The sequence below is a fragment of the Anser anser genome (genome assembly GCF_964211835.1).
Source record: "Anser anser genome assembly, chromosome: 3".
NCBI lineage: Eukaryota > Metazoa > Chordata > Aves > Anseriformes > Anatidae > Anser > Anser anser.
The window spans coordinates 8460719-8482197 of record NC_139722.1 but is presented as its reverse complement, the minus strand read 5'-3'; positions in this window follow the sequence as shown (position 1 = coordinate 8482197).

Below are 21479 nucleotides of genomic sequence, written 5' to 3'. Positions count from 1 at the left end.
TTTAATCTCAGACTGAATATTTTTGTTGTCATTTTTCTTCTCCCAGCTCTCACCATACTGATTAAGGCTAGTCTGATACCTTTAACTCCCACTGATTAGTATCTTCCATTATGATTACTCCATTTAAATTACAAGGCTGCTCAAGGACTCAGATATTCTCCAGACTGAGTAAAGTAGAACAGTTTTAATCTGAGACATTCAGAAGTAAAGGGAGAAAGGCAGATGACTTCCTGTGCAGTGGAATGAGAATGATCTGCTCAGGTACATACTTTTACATTTCTCATTCTTTCTCTGTACAGGGGAGTCAAATTTCTCCTCCTTTGGACAGCCCTCATGAAAAGTTTCATCTCTTCTGTGTAAGTGAAAGACCAGTTCCTAGAATAAAGTACAAGTATTCAAGAGGTGTTGCTAATCCACAAAACCTTGGGCACATCTTCATGATGTTGGTAGTAGACTTGCCTCTTGTTCAAGAAAGGAAGCACTAATCCTAAGCCATACTTCTGTACTCACGATTTAGTGAAGATTTTCATTACCTAACAGCAAGTTTTTCACACCACTTATTTTAGATGTGGATAGGCACTATTGCCTCCCAAAATAGTCAACAGAGAAAGACATGTTTCTCCACATAACGATTCTAGAGCACATATTTCAACTGCTTTTCCAACACACCCTATGGAAAGGGAATAAATCTCTATTCATTAAACAAATTCCTCAAAGAGATTTGGCACTTCAAAGAGACTTGGCACTTTAGTCAGATGATGATTAGTTAGTTTAGATAGATGATATGTAATGCCACCAAAGATGGTACAAATATCTACCCAACGTCTCCAAAGCCTTGGTTCTGTTCCTTGTCCTGTTGGGAAATGTAAGATGTTGGAAAAGAGTTGCATTAAAGTAAAATTGTTAGGGCTACAGTAAAGGGTCTGGAGGGGAAGACGTATGAAAAGCAGCTGGTATCTTAAACAAATCACTTGGTTTGTTTGGCCTGGAGAAGAGCAGACTGAGGGGAGACCTCATTTCAGTCTACAGCTTCCTCACGAGGGGGAGCAGAGGGGCAGGTGTTGATCTCTGCTCTCTGGTGATCAGCAATAGGACCTGAGGAAATGGCTTGAAGCTGCAACAGGGGTGGTTCAGGAAGAATATCAGGAAAAGGTTCTTCACCAAGAGGGAGGTCAGGCTCCCCAGGGAAGTAGTCACAGCACTGAGACTTTCAGAGTTCAAGAAGCATTTGAACAATTTTCTCAGACACGTGGTCTGACTTTTGGGTGGTCCTTTAGGGACCCAAGAGTTGAACTTGATGATCCTTGTGGGTCCCTTTCAACTAAGGATATTCTATGATTCTATGAAAAGTGTGGGGAGTACAATATAGTAAAAATAGATCCAATGTGGTAGCCACTTATTCGCATACAAAGTTTTTCTGAAGTTATATGTCATACAAATAAGTGTTCATTAAGTTGATTATAACTTGCTCAGCTAGCCCTAAATTAGTGTTTAGGTGTGCAAAAACGAAAGATTAAGATTTTCACCTCCAACATTTACTATAGCATTTCCCCTTTGCCTAGGCATATCTAACTGAGTGTGGTATTACAGTATCACTCATTGTATGCACAAGATACAAACTATTGAATTTATCTAATATAAAAAAGTTATAAAAAGTTCAGTTTTGTGAAGACCACTGTTTATGTATTCTTTACAGACACTGGAGTTTTGAAGAATAATCATTTCTATTTATATATTTACAAAATCACAACCAGGTGTTGTCAAAACCTACAAAAGGAAGTGGTTATTCCCATAACAGGTGAGACTTACGAAATTTCTTGCCAAAATATATTGGGTATATGTATATTGGTTTGAGGGAAGGCTCCACTAAGAGTATCTAAATTGATGAATCATATTAGCCTTAAGAAATTGCGTGAAATTAAATATCTAGAGGCTGGCTGAATATTAGGAGAAAAATAAGAAATATATTTGGTTTCTTTTTACATTTCTTTTCTTTGTGGAGAATTTTCTGTGATAAACCTGAATATAGTTCTTGAGTAGTGAGGATTAAAGTTGACCTTCTCCTTGCATAAATGTATAGCTTCTCCTTAACTTCCTTTCTAAGAAGAAGATTTTGGTAAATAGTTCTGCCACTAGAATACCTGAATTCATTTGCATGCATAACCCAGGGAAGCAAAAGAATACTATCAAACCTTCTGCTTATGTTCTGTGCTAAGTTACCTCTGGCTTAGCACAGCATGAATATTTTTAGTCCATAACATAATTGCTTTGCAAGGTAGTAGCTGCCAATAAGAAATGTATAAACTAAAAATATACTCTCAAATACACTATTAATAAAAATACTTAACGTATAAATGTATTTGGGTAAGAAAAAAATGTATTTGACACATAAAGTATCCCAGAAGAAGTATCCAAGCACAGAAGAAAAAAAAAAAGTTAGAGGAAGTGCTTCCAGCAAGAAAATGACATTGTAAGAAGGAAGTTAAATAAATAAATACAAGCTTTCTCTACTGAAATATAGGGCTTTGTGGTTCTTCAATCAGTGTTAGAGTTGAGGACTGCTTAAGGCCATTCAGAACTGGCTGAATGTCCCAAAGCTAATGTAATTCCACATGTACGGCCTTTTTCAGTGCAGATCTTCACTCTATTAATAGATTAGGTTCAGCAACATTTACTTTTCAAAGTATATTAAATCAGGACAAATAAAAAAGTTCAGCACCACCTTTGAAATCCACACTCCATCGGTCTGCATTTACTCACAAGAAATATTAGTAGACTCCTCTGAAGCTGGAGGCAACTTTCAGATAGGCAAAGCCTGGAGGGAGCAGATCATCATCTTTCTCTGCAGTCCTCGTCCAGAGAAAGGTAGGAAGGTGGAATACCTTCTTTCGGCATGTTTTATGATTATTACCTTTAACATTTCAAAGGTAACTTCTTTCTCACAAAGCAGAATGCACATTTTTACTTCAAGACTACATGCACACCAGGTTTGATGTTTTTAAACAAGATTGAGTTACCCAAGCATGAAATAGCTGAAACAATTTTCTTAACAGCTGAAAAACACTTGGCTAACTCAAAAATAGCTGAATCAATTTTCCTCAAACTTTCCAATGCAGTGCACCTTTGGACTAACACTCCACCTGCTAAATTTCTTCCCCTTTACGTGCTTCTTTGCTTTTACCTAGTAACTAACGAGAAAATAAAAGTATTAAAGGTCCAATCCTGCACATACACAAGTACATGATTAAAATTACTAATATAATATTGAGTCAATGTTAGCTGAGTCAAACCCTAAGAATGTTTGTACCATTTCAAGTTTGTTACAGTGTTGTATTGATACTATAGCTCATAAATATGGAACAGGATGAAGTCCGCTATATTTTATAAGGCTGTAACTTTTCATAGGGTTCTCACATTACTCTTAGTAACACTCCAGGGCAAATCTAGTTGGCTGAATTTTTCAGAGATTGCTTTCTGAATTTGCTCATGGCTGCTATTTCACATCAGCTGTGCATGTAAATTGGAAATGTTTTTATAAGAACAAATCATGTGACAAGTATGAATCAAAATGGAAGACATTTTTGCATGCAATCCTGCTCTCAAATGAACAAAAATGCTCACAAGTCAGACAATAGCACTCACCTTTTTTCAGTCCTATGGAAAGTTTTAATACACAGCCTGTCAAGCTTTCTTCCAAATCAGTGCAGGTATCATGCCCAGTTTATGCTCATAACTGTGATAACTGTACTATGTCCCCTTCATCTAAAAAACACAGTCATCCACTCTCTATAGATTCAGTGGTGTAAAACATGCATAGACTCTTACAGCTTAATTAATCAATGCTGGAGCTTTAAGTGTATTAGGCATTTATTAAAGTCAGAATATATGGTTTATTAAAATCAGAATGTATGAATTATTATGTAAGAGTTTAACTTGGAGGTCATTGTTTTGCTTTCCCTGTATTCCTCAACAGATTCCTCCACCTTCTAAGAATGAAATAAGTACTTTAGTAATCATGTAAAAGCACATCTGTTGTTCTCAAAGCATACAGCCAACATTAAAAACCTCTAATCAGACATAAATATGCAAATTTTTCTTGACTGCCAGTACTGCTCTTTCTGTAGTTTGGTCAAGCACAGAATGTCCACCAAACTGGATTACATGCTGTACATCAGTACAGTATGAAATAAAACAGTCCTTATCCACATAAAAAGAAAAATTCCAGTTACACTGTCTTCAGCACTGAGTTTGTCTTCATAATTTTCATTAGCTCTCCCCTGGTGTTTTTTTCATAGGTAAACCATTGTGACGCATTTTGTTCTGAATGTCTGTCCACCATTTGCGTGCCTAAACTATGCCTAACTCAGATGGCTAAATCTCATGTAAACTCCATACCCCTAGCCAGTGCATCTCTGTGTAGACAATCCAAGCTTTATATTGAGATCTGTACTGCTACGATTCCCATAACCATGTGAATTTCTTCTACAGATTTAACACTGAAAATCTCCTAGAGATTTAAGAGAAGTTGAGAAGCTACAGTTCCACTGATTCTTCTACAAAATAAAATTGAAAACAAAAAGCAAACTATTACAGTACACTTTATATTATTGCCCTTCACAGTTCTCCTGTAATTGATAAACGTCCAGCATAGACAAAGACTTATTCTGTTCTCCCCCAAGCAAAGGTTTATGCTTAATGTGCAAGGGAAGCTGTTGAATGTCTAAGACAAAATAAATTTGACTGTAATCCCCTGTGTGATTTAATTCAGAAGGACATAATTCACTTAGGTGGTGCATTTGCTTAAAATGAGTATTATCACTTCGCATCTTACAAGATCCATAATAAATTCAGATCACTGTAACATTCATGGAATCTGTTCGGTACACTCTTGTTGGTAGTTTTTTTGTTTGTTTGTTTGTTTTTGTTTGTTTAACTTATTCCTATGGGAAAGTTTCCCAGATTTATTAACTGGATTTGTGCAAACATTCCTCTTAAGAAACTGAGATTTAATATCTCCTGCAAGGTCAAGATGTAGTTTTTGTGTGCCCAATAACCTGAAATAAATTTATGATCAGCTTCAACAGGCTAGAATGCACTATTTTCAGTTAGCAAAAAAAATCACAGAAAGGCCTTCACTATGTCATTTCACATAATTCCATATCAACTACCTTCTTTTATTGGCAGCTCTAATAGAATGACTGCTAAGCCTCAAAAAAACATTTACTTCTCAGTCTAAAGCCTATTTTCTTTCAAGCACTGGCTCCATTAGAAAATCAAGTCACAGTTGCTTAAAAAACTCTGCTGAATTTATCAGAAATTTCAACAGCAATGGTTCAGTCTGAAAGGCATCAAAAAATTTAGAGTATTGCTATTTCATGCAAATTTGAGATCTGCAACCATAATCTTCATTTAACATTACTGGGTGTTTTCTTGTTTATGAAACTGTATTTCTTGAATGAAAACATCAAATCAAAGAAAATTTCATGTTAAACTCATTCATAGTGTCATAGCTGTCTGAAAACGAGTTGTATTGTAAACAATTTTAAAGCTGCATTTAATGAAATAAGATTGTTGTCAGTTTATTGTTTATAGCAAACTCAGAGACTTAAAGTAATGGTACTGGAGGGGATCTGAATGGATTTCCTAGACAGGATCAATTAGGACTATGACATTCTCAACTGATGCATGCGTAAATTGTTCTATAAACCATTCTGGAGATGCCACAATTCCCCAGTAATCTGTTCAGTGCTGCTCTTACTACTGGGAAGCCTTACTTTCAAATTTAAATTACCCTTCCTGAAAATGAAGTCCATTATATCCCCGTGTAGTGGGTTTACGTGGCAAGGTTTTGGTAGCAGGGGGCCATAGGGGTGGTTTCTGTGAGAAGGATCTAGAAGCTGCCCCATGTTTGGTAAGGGCCCCACTGCTGACCAGAGCTGAGCCAATAAGCGATGTTGTTTTGCGCCTCTGTGAGAGCATATTTAAGACAGGGGGAAAAAAAAACACGTTGTGCCACACAGCAGCTGGGAGAGTGAGAGGAGTGAGGAACAGCCTTGCAGGCGCCAAGGTCAGTGCAGAAGGAGGGGGAGAGGTGCTCCAGGCGCCGGAGCAGAAGTCCCCTGCGGCCTGTGGCGAGGACCATGGTGAAGCAGGCTGTCCCCCTGCAGCCCATGGAGTACCACAGTGGAGCAGGGTTCCACGCTGCAGCCCGTGGCGGAGACCACACAGGAGCAGGTGACCTGGCAGGAGCTGCTGCCCGTGGGGGACCCAGGTTGGAGCAGTTTGCTCCTGAGGGATGGACCCCGTGGTACAGACCCATATCTGGAGCAGTTCTTGAAGAGCTGCTTCCTGTGAGCAGCCCACGTCGGATCAGTTCAGCAAGGACTGCATCCCGTGGGGGGGACCCCACAGCACAGGGGAGGAGAGTGATCGAGAAGGAGCAGTGGAGAAGAAGCGCTACAGACTGACCATAACCCCCATTCCCCCGTTCCCCTGCGCCGCTCAGGGGGAGGAGGTGGAAGAGGGTGGATGGGGGGGGGAGGTGCTTTTAGTTTCTTTCCTTTGTTTCTCGCTTCTCTAGCTTGTTAGTAGTAGGCAATAAATCTTACTGTCTCCCTATGCTGAGTCTGTTTTGCCCGTCACAATAATTACTGCATGATCTCCCTGTCCTTATCTCAACCCTTGAGCCCTTTTCATCGTATTTTCTCCCTGTTCCTCTTTGAGGAGGGGGAGTGAGAGAGTGGTTTTGGTGAAGCTCGGCCACCCACCCAAGTAAAACCACCACACCCTGTAATTTCTTTATGCAGACTACTCTCTTAAGTATCTATGTGTGCATTTGAAAACTGTTAGGGTCTTCGCTCTCTGAACATCTTCAGACAAAACCCTTTCCTTCTTTCTTCCTTGGTCATGTCTGCATGCCTCTGATCTCTCCCATAATGTGTCCAGTTTGACCAACTCCTGTTGGAATACCAGTGTTTAAACTGAACACAGTCTTTCATCTAAAGTTTAATGGCTTTGAATCAAAGAACTATTTCACACATTTTGTAAGCCGTATTTCAGTTTGCAAATCTTTTTCAGAACATGAAATAATCTGAAAATGCACTTTAAATCCTTGATAATTTTTCCTTTTATGCAGATCTGCTACCAAGAAGCACATCTTCCTAGTCCGTATGCATTGGGTTTTGTGCAACTAATTATTCGTATGTGAAGCACTATGCATTTATTCAACAATATCCATTTTTGAATACTATACCCTGGTTTGACAGTCCCACTTCCATTCTTGGGCCTGTCCTGTAACATACCAACAGTACTATGTTATCTGAAAATTTAACAAGCGTATCTTCTATTCTTCCATGAAAGTTTTTAATGAAAATCATATTGGAGCCAAGGCAGACCCCTATCACTGCAAAAATAATTTGAACAAAAAATCTAGTTCTCACGTAGCCTTAGAATTAGAAAGCTACTCTCTTCAGGTAGTGAGGGAGAGAAGATAAACTTAGAGTAATCTCGGCATACACAGGTGGGTTTCTCATCAAACAAAGGCCAAATAATTTAAAAGCATCAGGAAGAAGCATAAGATCATCACATGATATGTTGCTTGTCCCATTTTTCTCAGTATTCCTACTGCATAATAACAAAGCCTGATAAAGTATATCCCAAAGCAGATCTTGTATGATGGTGAATCAGTCAGTGTTATATTCATTATTGGACTGAAATTACTTGAAACAGAACGTGCTTTTGAAGAAAGCAAAAAGAATACGAAAAGGAAATGAATGATTCAGTATATTATCTCCTCAGGCTGTAATATACAAAGCTGGCAGCTTCAGCTTTACAAGCACTTTAATTTCAAGAGACAAAGGTCTCATTTCTATTATTATTCCACTCACTAAAATTTACATTTTAACCAAGAAAGACCCTCTATGCCAACTGATGTCAGGAGCGACCAATTTATATCCATTAAAAAAAAAAAAAAAAAAAAGTTGAAATGCTAGCCCAGTTCAAGTCAATGGCAACTTTAGTCTCAGTTCCAGCAGAGTACACACAGAGGATTTGGTATTCCGTGTTACACAATTTGACCAATCACATTCTGCTCTTCTGCTAACTTCAGTTAATCTTCTAATGAATACATAGAGGTAGAGCTGAACAAAAACATATATGTATACCGCTCATCCATTAACATGCAGTACATGATTATTTTCAGACCTTCTTCCCTAACAGCTTGGTTCTTATCAGCTTTCTCATATCAGTATCTTTTTTCTTAAAGTATACAGTGATTTAAATAGGACCTCTGGTGGCATAAGGTAAATATGATAGGACAACATTTAGCATGAGTGACAATACCTGAAAGTTTTGTCCCACAGTTTCCCTGAAACCCTGAGAAGCAGAAAGAGAAAACACTGTGCAGCCCTTACCAATATCAAAAAATGTACAAATCTTTTCAGTTTTGCTGGGCAAGAAGATGCTGTCCAGGCTACATATATTAAATTAGGGTACCTAAATTGGTTAGAGGGTGAAATCCTGTTAGTGGAGAGGGAGGAAATTGTAGGTGTCTACTGAGATTTTTGGTTTTTCTGTACAGAAGGTCATAATAAGGTCACCTCATCCTGCTAAGCGCCGAAGTGTGAAGATGCTACAGATCAATGGGAACTTTCTCCATTTTCATATCAGGAATCAATAGTTACACAGTCTACATGACATTATAGAACCACAAATGCAGATTTTGTGAAAATCACCTTAAAGTTATGGAAGTTTTTGCAGCTTTCCTACATTTTAGTCACAAATTCTTCTCTAGTTCATGCAAACTGTTATCGCTTCCTTCTTCACCAGTGATGGGGAACTTCCCACTTCCATTCCAGTCTCCTGCTATAACTGTGTGACCACAGATTTACACATATTAAAATGCTTCTCCTTAGAAATACCCCTATGAAACACAGAAGATCTTTAATTTACTTTTTACAGATGAAAATTGAGAACAAAGCTGAAAACATTGACTTTGTATCCACAAAGAAAATCCTCCCTTGCCCTTTGGAGTATACACTAAATCTATGTCATGTACAGCCTCCGACATCAGTGCCTTTCTTTCATCATTCACGTAGGATAAAAGCACACTCACTGGTGTGCATCTGCAATTCTCAATGTGTTCAGGAAAAGCCATCTCCTGAAAGTAGGATTTGGCTCTTTAAATCTCTTAATCTGTCTCCCTTTCAGCTGAAGGTATATGGTGACAAGATTGCAAGTAAAGGATGAAATCTGGTATTTCAGTTATGTGATGAAAAAGCCATTCCAAAGGTTAGTAGAGGGCTTAAATGAGTCTGTAAAGCAAACATAAGCTTCCAGGATAGTGCAAAGCTGTGTCATGTGTAGGGGAGCTCCAGGAAGCAAGACTCTTTCTTGAACTCAGTAGAAATTAGAAGAAGCATCCATTTCCCTTTTTCTAATTCTGCATTATTGCACTTGGTGTAGCTATGCTTCTCTCAGCCTCTCCTGACACTGTTTGGTAGGCCTGTAATTCATGAACATAAAGTACTACTCCAGCAAATGGCAAAAATACAGCCATGTTCCAGTAGTGTGGAAAGAGTCCTGTATAAAACCAGAGATTGGGGTATGCATTCTGGCCATTGTCAAAAGCTAAGAGTTAAGAAATAAATATGAATGTGAAGCTTGCACTGGAAGTATTCTAAACACTGAGGTCTTTTGAAATCTAGTTCCAGGTGTAACTAATATAGTTCAAGGCAGGCCAGCCTAATAAATTGATGCCTGAGGAATTTTTGTGATGTAATTAATCATTTGGTTCCATCTGTGGCTAAAACAGCATGGTATCAGCATAATACAAACACTTGCACTGTTACTCTGGACATCCACTCATTTTCAATCTTGCAGGTGCCTAACAAGGATCGTAGGAGCCTGGCTAAATAAACTTCAATAAAAGTATTGCATTAAAATACTAATAGGACATAAAATCCTCAACGTTTTTCCTAACCAAATTATAATACACCATGTTTACATTTTATGCATTTGTGATAACTGGCCTGAGAAGCACAGAAATAAAATGAGCTTCTCATGTACAGTATATTGAAGAAGTTTGCATTATTTATAACAATGGGCCTACCTATACTGTGCATACAAATCTGGTTTTGTTCAGTTTTCTTTCATAGAGAGACCTGGATGTTGGTTTAAAACATTTTCTCAGTAGTTCTATAAAATAGTTAATCACTTCAATATACAAAGTTATGTTTGTAAACTTCATACATAAGTAAAACTTTTTCATATTTGCACAGGCACAGCTACTTATTTTATAAGCTGTCTGGGGAGGGAACTATCTCTTGTATATGTTTATACAATGGTTAGAACAATGTGTTGTGGAATAAAAGCACCAGAATAATAATCATATTTATAATAATAGGTCCAGACTTGCATTAACTTTTGTGTGTGGCTGATCAGTTCTCAATGTCTTTAAAAGATAAGCCCGCTTTTATAACAGTACACAAACACACTAAAATAAAATAAAATAAAATAAAATAAAATAAAATAAAATAATAAAATATAATAAAATAAAATAAATAAATAAAATAAAATAACATAATAAAATAAAATCTGGTTGCTATATTTAAAAGTGATGCTCCCAGTCATACACAGTTTATGACTCAGTTATGACCTGGATTTTCAAGAGTCTAAATAAGTCATGCTTCTTAATCCCATCACATTTCAATAGATTTGTGTGCTTAAATCTTGTGTGCAGAGGAGGTATACTATGCAGGTTTGAAAAGCAAGAAGTCTAGCTGTCTTCACTATGATCTAAATGCACTATAACTAACTAGGTAAGCTGCAGACATGAAATCTGAAATATTGCTTACTTTTATATATGACTAAGCAGGCTACTCAGCAAGGGATACTGGGATCTCACTTATATCAGCCAGAGAAAATGTGTCTCACAGAGAAGACAGTATTAGCTGAGAAACATTCAAATACAGAATCCGAAGTAGACGGCCTAGTATATGAATTGAATAGAGGAAGTCAGCAATGATTAGCTTTGAGTGCTAAATGTTTCAGCATTTAAGTAAAGTAAATAACTAATGACAAAATGCTGGACATGCACGTAATACAAGGCTGATAACTAAGAGATTACCATGTGATCAGATATATAAAACAGTGGAAGGTGCAAGTACAGCAGCTTGTGTTCACTTGCCTTGGCTTTCTGGACACCTAGACTTTACTCAGACAACATCTAACCTCTAGTTCATAGATCTATGCTTACTTATCCCCAGTCTCAAGTGTAGTCTTACACCTCTGTCCTGGTTTCAGTTAGGACAGAGTTAATTTTCCTCCTAGTAGCTGGTAGGGTGCTATGTTTTGGATTAGGGTGAGAAGAGCGCTGATAACATGCTGATGTTTTAATTGTTGCAGAGCAGTGTTTACACCAGGCCAAGGACTTTTCAGCTTCTCGCTCTGTCCTGCCAGCGGGCAGGCTGGGGGTGCAGCAGGAGCTGGGAGGGGACAGACCCAGGACAGCTGACCCAAACTGGCCAAAGGGGTATTCCATACCATCTGACGTCATGCTAAACAATATATAGGGGTGGCTGGCCGGGGTGGGGGGCCGGCTGCTCGGGGATAGGCTGGGCATCGGTCAGCGGGTGGTGAGCAATTGCATTGTGCATCGCTTGTTTTCTTACACATTATTATTAGTAATACTATTATCATTATTATTATTATTATTGTTGTTATTATTATTTTCGTGTCTTAATAAACTGTCTTTATCTCAACTCACCGGCTTCACTTTCCCGTTTCTCTCCCCCATCCCAGAGAGGGAGGGGGGAGGGTGAGCGAACGGCTGTGTGGTGTTTAGCTGCCAGCCGGGTCAAACCACAACAACCTCGTCTTAGATTATCTACCTTCTAGGGCTTGGGAGATGGCCCCATTCTGCTAATTACCAGTACCTGCTCTAGGCATGTCTTTTGGGGCACCTGCATCCTATACCAATCAGGGTTATACAGGGGTACCAACCAGGGGTGTTGGACTAGGTGATCTCCAGATGTCCCTTCCAACCTCAATCATTCTGTGATTCTGTGATTCTGTGTTTAGGTTTAAGGTAAATGTCTAAGGGTAGTAGCAGTAGAACTCAGAAACAAGACACTGCAAGTGCTAAAAATGCACATTATATATGTATATATGCAAATAATTTATATATAAAAAGAATAACTAGAAAAAGAATAACATTCTTATAAACATTATCTGGCTAGCAGTATTAGAATGTCTCAGTTGAGATAGAGAAACTCAGAATCCACCTTTTATAATAAACGTAACTCCAATTGTAGATAAACTTCTGTTTCTTTCTCTTAATACAGTAGTCCAACTAGCATTGCTTTAGTGCAAAACAAATGAAGAATCAATGGAGCGGCTGCCCTCTTTGTTATTAAAAGACTCCTGGGTTTCATGTTGCTCCCCTTTGTATCACATATTTCTGGCAAGAAATCTTTGTAATCTAGCTCCAGCCAACTCATCCCAGCCCATGCTACCTAATTCACATTTTTAAGAGCTTTTGATTTTTTTTTAATATTCCATATAGCATCCATCATGAAAATGATGACGAGTTTGTGAGGGCAGGGTGGTGAACCCGCAGCCTCACTATATCAATTTGATCTACATTTGATAGAAACCAGAACCTTTTGGAGTACATTACCAGAAAGACTCTAGCCACAAGAATAAAGTACTTTTCCAGACAGACCTTAGAGGGCAGACACCCTTCCTTCACTTTCCTCAAACCTTGATTTCCAGCTGAGTCTATCCAGAATCTCTGAGGCAAACAGTACTGCTAAGGACGAATTTCCTACAGTATTATATGCCCTGTGTCACAAATACTTCCTGTCATCAATTTGCCACCACTTTTCACTGCTCCCTTTCTCTATTTATTTATTCCTCCTGTCTTTTTCAAAAAGAGGAGAAACTTAGAGAATGAACTGGAACATACTTTGGCATCTTTTTTTAATATTGTTTTTACTGCTAGAAAAAAATGGCTAGGAAAAGCATGACGACATGGAAAAGCAGTGCATTTTTCGGTGACTTCCAGCACCACTAAGGCATCTTTGTTCTAATAATGCTGAAAGCAATTGACCATGAAAACATTACACAAATCTTGTACCCAAGGAGAATTCATTGTTTTAGTAAACAAGTTATACACGGAGATGTAGATCCTGTGGAAGCTATATTAGTGTAAGATATAAGTCCACAGCAAAACATGAAGAATGATTAGAGAACTATGACTTTATTTCCACTGCCTTCCACAATATAACTTCAGTAATTCAAAAGCAGAAAAAGAGTTACTTCAAATTATTAAGAGTCTTTCAAAAATTAATATAAGAGCATTTTTATCCTTGTTTTCTGCTTTGTATTTAGCTTCTCACATAAATCCCACTGGGGTCTGCATTTGTGGAACCCCTGGATCTATACTGATAAATTCTATTTTGATTAGTCTAAAAAATTAAGCTAGGCACTGGCAGGAAATCATGTATTCTCCAAATAATAGTCTCCCACTACACATCTGCAGAGTGCAGTGCAACTAAGTCATAAAGACCTAGATACAGCAGTTTTCGTTTTTTTGTTTTTAAACTGAAGGGAAATTTTAATTGATAGATGCATCTTAAGTGGAGTGTGGGAAGTGCAAGACTCATGGGAAATATGTGGTTTTGAAGAATCATTGACTCCTGAAAGATTTGAACACCACACAACTTTTGCTGTAGAAAAATGTTTTCTAAATCATAAGGCCTTTGCTCCTACTGCATACTCTTCATTCAATCACAGCACAGGTTATGGACATAAAGAGAGAAAAAAGTGAAGGATGTGGGCTGAGTCAGTTACAAAGTCAGAACCAAAGAAACCAATGTCTGCATCAGCTCAGGGACAATATCAGTAGACGTCTAGGATTAAATAGCAATCTGGAATCAAGAAAATCAAGAGTCAAGGCAGAGGCATATAGTCTAAGATTCATTTTAACCAGCTGGTAGCAATTTATATTTTCAGTCATATCATGCCACTCCCAGTCAGGCTTCTGCCAACCTAAAGCTGGTCTTTCTGTTCAGGTAACTGCCAAGGGAACACTTGTTGCCAACCTTTAGGGTAGCCACAAAGCAATCACAGAAACAAAGCTTTCTATGAGGACCACCAGTGGATATAAGCTGCATTTCTTTGTTTTATCTTTTGTTGCCCATACTGTCATTTATTTGGAATGCCTGTCAAGGCGATTTGAGGGAATGCTCTCTCCAACAAGGGAACAATATCTCTGAGGCCCCTAGCACTCAGTGCCCTCCAGAGTGCTCCTTTATTCAGTATAGATGTCACCCAGATGCATCCCTATCTGAAGAGCTGTAAATCAGCCCTGCAGCACGAGCCAAATTTCCCTCATTTATGGAGCCTGTCTTCAAAATTTCCATTGGATAAATGGAACAAAGATCTTTCACACTTTATTTTGATAGCCTTTCACATTTGTAATTTGATGGCACCACCCTAGCAAAGACCCGTTATCCAGAGGATGCTTAAGTATTTATCTTTGTGTTGCAATTTTTGCAACATTTCCCAAAATCTACACCAATAGAAGTCGATTGCTTCCTGATGAATTATAGGAAGACTAGAAAACTATGCAAGATAAAGGTTAAAAATTCTGAAGGAGGCATATTAGAAAGCCAGGCAATTTGAGCCAAGTGAGGATGAAATAAGACAGTCCTGCCTTAGAAATGAAGTGTTTCAAAAGTCATCACCTGAGGGATGATGACACGTTCTTTCTGAGAAGACGGAGGAAAAGGAAAAGGACAGAAAGAAGGAAAAAACTATTGCGTTCTTCCTCTGCAGATACCACAACAGAGGACAATGGCAAGTCAATTGATACTTTTCAGGTGTCCGTAGCCATGCCCCAACATGACCATCTTTAACGAAGATCTTTTCACCAGTGTGCCTGGAGTCATCACATGGCTAAGCAGGGCACATACCTGACAAGGCAGATCCCCACTCCCATCCTCACAGGAGTGCTTTGACCAGGATGCTTTTAACAGCCAATTCAGCACTGTGTTTATGTTATCTGTCAATTACTACAGGAAACCTGACATAAGCAGCTGTCTGAAGGGGATGTGTTTAATCTCAGCAGAATCTGAGAGATTCCAGATGATCACAGAAAAAGAGAAAAAGAAAAAAAGAAAGAAAAAGAAAAAGAAAAAAAAAGAAAAAGAAAAAGAAAAAGAAAAAGAAAAAGAAAAAGAAAAAGAAAAAGAAAAAGAAAAAGAAAAAGAAAAAGAAAAAGAAAAAGAAAAAGAAAAAGAAAAAGAAAAAGAAAAAAGGAAAAGGAAAAGGAAAAGGAAAAGGAAAAGGAAAAGGAAAAGGAAAAGGAAAAGGAAAAGGAAAAGGAAAAGGAAAAGGAAAAGAAAAAGAAAAAGAAAAAGAAAAAGAAAAAGAAAAAGAAAAAGAAAAAGAAAAAGAAAAAGAAAAAGAAAAAGAAAAAGAAAAAGAAAAAGAAAAAGAAAAGGAAGAAAAGAAAAAAAAAGTCCTGTATGAGAATACTTTTTAACTGTGATTTCCAGATAATGTGGTCTGGGTCCTCTGAGAACTGCTGCCCTTCCTGCACAAACCCTCTCTTGGTTTCTAATTTCCTCATGCAGCAGGCAGTCTCTGGAGTGCTGCTAAATATGCCCTAAATTTCAGGGCTTACCCATAACCTGCAATACCTTTCTCCATACTCAGTATAGCTTGTTTGCAAGCACTCTCAGTAAATAGTTTTCAACACTCAGCAACAGAAAGATGTTTATGCACTTAATAGTATGCATTTTTGGGGATCTCATTGTATACTAGGAGTGCCCACAGCTCTATCAGTCCTTTCTTTCATTCACAGTAGTCCTCACAGGGAACAAGTATCAAACTGTCATAACCTTTATATCCTAGAAAAGACAGATTCTAAAGGGAAAATGGTGTATACCTGGAAGAGATTGTAAAGAGAATACAGGCTGGAACGTTGGGACCTGACTCTGGGACGTGTAGTCATGAAGAAGTAAAGTGTCAGCTGACTGTGAAGAGACTTACTTCACCTTTAGTCTGAACTGAATGGCACTAAAGTCTGTTGTTCTATTCCTTGTCCTTGGTCATGAACAGCAGATGAAGCATGAACCTACAAGGGTAGGGAAAAGTGTGAAGATGTTAACACATATGATGGTGACTTAACCTTGTAATGTATGTCTTCCTACAAGCACAGGCCCAGGATATGACTAAGCAGTGGGTCTATGTCCTTGAATAATATGTTGCGGTTGTTTTTCTGAGAGGGGCAGAGAAGCTGAAAACCCTGACTGAGAAGTGAGTCAGTGCTCCATAGTCTGGAAGAGAAAGATCATAAATAGGTTCCTGTCTTAAGAGTTTTGAGGTCAGGCAAAGAGATAAGTGTAAGTCTCAGTACTTGGATAGAAGAGCAACATTCTTGTTTGGCAGGTATATCAAATATGGACATGTTCTTCTGGGCCTTAACAAAAAATCTCTGAATCCTTCATTGTCCCACAAATATACGGTAAAGTGAAAAAAGGGTAACACTCAGCAGTGATCTCCATGCCAATGTCAAACCAGACAAATAAGCAGGGTCAGATGGTCTTGTGTCATCTAAAGGTCCACGTAGGAGAAACATGGTTATCACAGTAAGACTACAGCATCACGACTGAAGAGGATAATCAGATAACCACCAGAAATGGTGATAGGTAATCTCATATGATCCCCGTCAATTACAAGTGGTAGAAACAAAGAGGAAGCCTGTCTCAGGATTCAGATATCAGAACCATAAATTATAGAGATAACATAATCATAATATTGGTGTGATATGAATCATTCCTGAAGAAGGAAGGAATTATATTCTTCTGATTATAGTAATGGTCTTCCCTGTTGAATGTTCTGGTACTGTTCTGGATGCCTCATATGCCAAGAGCACAGATATACCAGCCAGTGTATTTACATATCATGCCACTAATTAAAATGACTTGTCATCAGTGACTTGTGACAGTACAATGACTTGGCAGCATATTTTCTGTGCTACAGTTTGATAAGAGATTGACATACTAACTTCCAGAAGGCAGTATCTATATGCTGAGATAAGCTGGGGCACCAGTGGTACCAACAGGATAACTGGTTAAGAATCATAGAATCACAGAATCATAGAATGGTTTGTGTTGGAAGGGACCTTAAAGATCATCTAACTCCAGCCCCCCTGCCATGGGAAGGGACACCTCCCACCAGATCTGCCCAAAGCCCCATCCAGTCTGGCCTTAAACACTTCCAGGGATGGGGCATCCACAGCTTCTCTGGACAACCTGTTCCAGTGCCTCACCACCCTCTAAGTGAAGAATTTCTTCTTAACCTCTAATATATATCTCCCCTCTTTTAGTTTAAAGCCATTATTCCTTGCCCTATCACTACACCCCCTGACAAAGAGTCTCTCCCCAGCTTTCCTGTAGGCCACTTTTAAGTACTGGAAGGCTGCTATAAGTTTTTTCCCTGGAGCCTTCTCTTCTCCAGGCTGAACAACCCCAACTCCCTCAGCCTTTCTTCATAGGAGAGGTGCTCCAGACCCTTGACCATCTTCCTCACCCTCTTCTGGACTCTTTCTAATACTTCCATGTCCTTCTTGTGCTTGAGGCCCCAGAGCTAACGCAGCACCACAGGTGGGCTCTCACAAGAGCAGAGCAGAAGGGGAGAATCTTCTCCCTCACCCTGCTGGCCACTCTTCTTTTGAGGCAGCCCAGGACACAGTTGGCTTTCTGGGCTGCAAGCACACTTTGCCAACTCATGTCGAGCTTCTCATTAACAAACACTCCTGAGTCCTTCTCATCAGCTTTCAATACATTCTCCACCCAGCCTTTATTTGTGCTTGGTCTTGGCAGTGTATTAAAAGCAGTTCAGCATATCTGTGCCTGGAGCCATCCATCACAGTTCTGAGATGAGATCTCATCAGCTGGTGCCATGCCATTAAGAGAAAAACAAGAAGCATCGGTAGGTGAGAACCTCAGAGCAGAGCTGCACAGTTGATCAGTGTTATGAATGGTACTGAGACATCCATGGCAAGGTGACTCACAAAGGAGCTTTACCAGGAGTTTTGTAGAGCTTGAGGGATGGGAGTTGATGACTGGATAGGATTAGGGCCTTTTAAAGAAACTATATGATCTTCAACCTGGAAGTGCTCCAGCTAAGGGAATTCTCCTTAAGCATTATATTGAAGAGTCATGTAGACTTTACAGATTAGTGTAGACATAAGCAAGTACTGCCTTCTGTTTTAAAATAATGCTGTAGGCTATTTACAACACATTTTTGTGTTTGCCAATAAATTCTTCAGTAATCCATCTTCAGATTGTCTAAAACTGGGTGCCCTTTCTTCAGGGCTCTTTATGCAATGACCAGAATGTTTGACTTTTCTGTTTAAAAGAAATGTTTGTTAACAAGACAGAAATTCTTGTGTTTTAGAGTGGCCATAAAGTAAAGGTGAAGGACAAAACTGTTGCAGTACCTTTCTGACTGCTTCTCTAATAGGATGATGATAACATAACAAATCATGGACAATTCCATGCTTAAAAAAAAAAAAAAACAGTATCATGTGAGTTGGAGAGAGTTAGCCAAAGGATAACAGGAAGATTTGAGAAAACAGAAAAGAAGGAATTTCAGAGATTTGCCCCAAATTCTGAGGCACCTCCCTGCAATACAACATTTGCAAGAGACCATTTGTGCCTGCAGAAGGGAAATATTCCTTAAAATTCAGCATCTAGGGCTGTCAGGCTCATTTCTGATGCCTGTAGCTCAACAACAGACATCCGCCAACCTCCCAGTTCCTGCAGATGGTATCTTCATATACTGTTTTATTTCTAAAGGTCTACCACTCACATAAGTTTAGTGACAAAGTCAAAATTCATCCAGCAAAGCAATCTTCTCCAAGTCTTCTCTTCTCTCTATCTTTAATTTCTTATTCAATAGAAATGCAGTTTCATTTGAACCATCAGTCACACCACTCTTGTCTTTGGGAATTGGATATTGAAATACAACTATAAAATGACACATTATCCAAGAGTTCTTTGCTGTTCAGATAATTTCTTAGGTAATTAGAACATTTTCATGGCACTCATAATTGAACTGCGAGAAATATTAATCTTTTCTCCATTCCACTATGCCCATGATCTTCCGAATGTTTTAGGTTTGGATAACAATGACACATAAAATCCCATTTATTGTTTAGTGTAAGAGACCATCCCAGTACCAAATTCTATGTCTAAATTCTTTTACCTTTTACTATTAGGAGGGAAAAATTTTATTAACCACTTTTTGCCTGTGAAAATATCTCCCTTTCTTTAGTTCTAAGTTTGTTTTTTTTTCTTCAATATGATTACAAAAACAAAAACAAACATACAAAATAGAACACTAAGAAATTAATCTGATTTTAAGGAACTAGAAATTCATCTAAAAAAGGTTAGACGAAGTTCTAAAATTTTGTGGAATTGGAAGAAGGCAGACTTCTGGCTTTTTTTTTTTTTGTCTTGGACTATTTTATCTTGTTCTATTTACATAAAATCTTGCTATAACCCAAGGATTACTGAAGTTTTGTTTCTGTATTTAGGGCATAAAGTATGACAGAGAACATTTTGCAGACTGAATTCCAAACTACATTCCTGTACCTACCCCTTCATTTTAGTGTGTACTTGACCTTATTTGTCTCAGTCATGTGTAGATCATTTTGACCAACATCCCTACAGTTTTTTACCCAAAAAACTTGTCATCATTGTTGGCATACTTTATGTGTGACTTACTTTATGTGTGACTCTCTCAGTTTTTCCTTTCTGTCCCCCAGTGTCAAGGGGAATGATGTCATGAGCACAACAGCTGTCCTTTCCCATCTGTAATTCAGAAATGGATAATATTCTGTTTCCTAAAAAATAGTTCAGTGTTGACTGATTACCAGGGCCTGTGAAACAGTCAGAGAGTTTTGCCTTTGCATGTTCCAATGGGCCTCTGATGATTTCCACAGTGTCAGCCTTGTGAAACATCCTTCCCCAGCCCAGTCTGCAGGAAATGGAGACTAAAATGACCTACCAGCTTCTTGGTGTTTTCTTACTAGGAAGGTTGAAACACTGATGGTTTGGTTTTATGGATGGTAGACTTTGAATCCGAATTCCTCACCTCCATTTTTAGTACTAGAATGATGTGATGATGTCAACCAGAGATTTGGTTATGTACTTTGCATTTTGTTTTGCACTCAGACCTCTGGGAAAGACATATGTCAGAAACAAGGTGATGAATGCCCAGCCTGTACCTGGTAGTATCTGGGGATGATTTTCTTTTATTTTAAAATTTGAAGACATTCTTTTTCTATGAAGAATCACTTTTGTTATATTTTACTGTGGGCAAGCCTGTTTGGAGGTGGGGGAAGATTTTGCTAACAGCTTGGGAATTTTTTAGATTTAGTCTTTCTGTGTAATAAGTCACATAATTTACAATTTCTAAAGCAGAGTTAGAAAGTAGGCAAAAAACTGTATGCATATATTTAGTATCTTTGAGACCAAGGACTCTGCAGTTAAGCCCACATTCAAGAACAGGCACAAAGTTGGCTTTTTTGACATTTTATTGCATTTCATTGTTCTGTGCCTAATTGAATCATGCAGGTCTCAAAGTCACCATGCGAAAATGAGTTCATTAACATTATCCACAACCACAATTCAACGTTCTAGAAGAAAACGTTAGACCACATTAGTCTCTCACAGTGAGTGACAGTCTTTCCAAAACAGAGATAAGTCAGGAAGTTAGAGCAAGGCAAGGAAAATTTTATGCTCTCACTGTTTTTGCCATTACATATTTCGGAAACAAAACTTTCCCACAGAAAATGGTAGCATGCTGAAAAATAGCTAGTAGTTCATATAAATATATATGTAAAAATTGCAAGAAAAGTAAAACCTGGAATAAGACCTCACAGAAATACAGTGCCTAGGCACAACTATAATTTCAAACAGATGAGGAACTAGCATTTTAAAAAGGTATATTGAATCACAGCCTGAGTTATTATGTGAATTGGATGGAAATGTACTCCGTATTTTGGAGGGCTTTGAACAAACTTAGACATAGTTCATAAGCTGCCTTACTTAGGTGTTAAAAATTGTTATTCCACATCTGTGTTTCTCCCAAAGGAAACAGCAAAGTCAATGGCCTTCTTGTATTTTTTTCCCAGATGATTGAGACAACAGAGAAAGATTTTAAAGGATATAACACTTATTTTGTGTTTTTATCTCCTTAAATGAGCAGCTAAAATTGGTATAAAATGACCTATCCCTTTTCCCTGTGTTTATAACACTTGTTTATAAAATGATGCCAAATTGACTGCCCTTGAACAACATTATTTCCATACAAGTGAAAAAAGGTAAATCATAGGCAGCAGTAGTGAAAGATTCCAGAGAGGTCTTCATCAAAACACTATTATATTGACATAAAGGAATGAT